Consider the following 2,508-nt stretch of genomic DNA (forward strand, 5'->3'; position numbering starts at 1 on the left):
CTCCCTTCCTTCCTTCCTTCCTTCCTTCCTTCCTTCCTTCCTTCCTTCCTTCCTCCCTCCCTCCCTCTCTCCCTCTTTCTTTCTTTCTTTCTTTCTTTCTTTCTTTCTTTCTTTCTTTCTTTCTTTCTTTCTTCCTTTCCATCATCAATCTTGATCCCCGTCCGGTCCACCCTCACAGAGTTCCTCTTCCCATACTGTCTCCCCTTAGCCTATGGGAGGGCAGCACTCCCCATAATCCCCTACCCTGATACATCAAGTCTCTGCAGGATAAGACACATTCTTTCCCTCTGAGGCCAGACATGCCAACTTTCTGCTACATATGTGTCAGGGGCCTTGGACCAGCTCTCGTCTGCTCTTTGGTTGGTGGCTCAGTCTCTGGGAACTCCCAGTGATCCTGGTTAGTTGACACTGTTGGTCTTCCTGTGGAGTTACTATCTCCTAGAGCAAGGGTTCTTAATGTTTATCAAGAGATCAATGACAATTCTCAAGAGCACACAGGGGAATAAGGGAGTTGAAGCATTTGTGGTGTTGAACTACAGAGATGTGTTTGATATGTTTGCACTCTGGACCAAGACTACCTGAGCTCAGAGTTTGACCCTGAGGTTCTTCCAACTGTTGGCCACGTACTTTGAACACGTTCATTGGCTTCTTACTACAAGAGGAGCTTTTCATCTTCCTTCAAAGGGCAATAAGAGCTTCCTAGGGTTTCAGTGAGACTAGATGAGATGCTACAAAGCTCTCAGAGCAGGGGAGTGCTCAAGTGGTGAGCGCTCCACAATGTTCTCTACTGTGGGTGTTGAGAGGGCCTCTTCGAGGGTCTGAACTGAGGATGAAGATCTCCCTCAGGAGCTTCGATTGCTGCCTTGAAAATGTACTTTGAGAGTCATTAGCCTTTTGAGATATCAGATAAACAGGATGGCATGGAATTCCAACAGCCATGAGAGCCCTGGTAAGACAGAATCTGAGGGTACTTTGCCCCTCCTTTCCATATCTCAGTCGGGGACAAACTTCAGCGTCAGCTCTGCCATGTAGGAAGCTAAAGTTCAGCCCTCACTGTTCTTCCTGGGACACCTGTACCTGCTAGCTCATGAACTCTGGGGCATGGCACCCAGCTCCTTCCTTTCTGGCCCATCATTGCTGAGTTGACATAAATGGTCTCATCTGCAGCTCTGACACTGCTTCTGCTTGCTCTTGGGCCATTCTGCCTGACTTGGGCAAGCATTCGGTCTAAGATCTTTCTTATCTACATGTTCCACATCTCTTAGCCATTACAGGCATCTTGTCACCGTCGTCTTCCTTCTCTCCTCCTTCCTCTTTCTCTTCTTCTTTCTTCTTCCTGGTCTTTCTGTGCTGGGATCCCAATGCCCAGAGAGTTCTTGCCGTTGGACTTCTTCCCCAGCCCATGTCATCTTTGCCCAAACTTCCTGGGGGGAGGGGAGAAGAAGCATTATTTTGTGGAATTCTACAATCTGAACCAAACAAAATATTTTAAAACAGAGAATCTTGAATCTTAAGAGCACTCTTTCTAGATTCTAAGGCCAGAATCTTATTAAAAGAAGAAATTTCAGTTTTCTTTTATGACTTATTAGATTCAGTGTTGTATAGAATCTTGAACTAACCTCTATAGTAAAAGGAATTTTTGTTGCAGTGTTGGAAGAGAGTAAAAATTTTAAATAACACTTGATGCAATGCTAGACTATTAAGGGACAACATGGAAATCACTGGATGCTGATACAAATTATTATACAATATCCTAAAATTATTTTAAAATATGTTTGTCCTCCTTTCCCACACCATCATACCCTAATCTCCAAGGTATAAGATCTCGGAGAAGTGGGATGTTCTATCTGAGTTTTAATCTCTCATCCAGGAAAACTTCAGCTTTTGTCCAGTAGATTTTGAGAGTCAAATGAAGAATTCATCATGGTGTCTGACTCCCATCTGTTGATTTAAATATCTGAAGCTCTTGTTGACAGTCACACCTCACAGATATGAAGAGGCAGCTTGGAAGAGCTACAAACTAGGAAACGCTGTGCAAACACGCCTGCTCTTCCCTGCCTTTAACTCCAGAGAAAACTTGGTTTCCCTTTGTGGAATAATCCCAGCCCCTAGCCTAAGCAGTAGAAAGCTAGCTGTTTCCCAGGCTGTGTTACAGGTGTCTGGAATGCTAGCATCCCACATTCCAGAACTATGGTGTAGTGAATATGTGGTTCCTTTGTCCCTAAGAAAAGGGGGAGAAGGTACACAGAGCATCACATGGAGGAGTGTGTCAGAATCGAGGCTATTGTTCAGTCACCTCACATCTCAAGAACCTCACTTGTGAATGGCCTAAAAGAATGAAGGTTTGCACTTTTTAGTGGCTGATGGATAGCTAAATTGAAAGGGATCTTAAAGACCATTTCACTCTAAAGTATATGGCTGTGGGTACTATGAAGAAGCCTTGTCTACGCATGGTGTTTGAAAAGACATGCCAGGGACAGTGGTTCATTAAGAGATGGTATGAGCACT

Source organism: Grammomys surdaster, unplaced genomic scaffold (genome assembly GCF_004785775.1).
Source record: "Grammomys surdaster isolate TR1022 unplaced genomic scaffold, NIH_TR_1.0 66, whole genome shotgun sequence".
NCBI lineage: Eukaryota > Metazoa > Chordata > Mammalia > Rodentia > Muridae > Grammomys > Grammomys surdaster.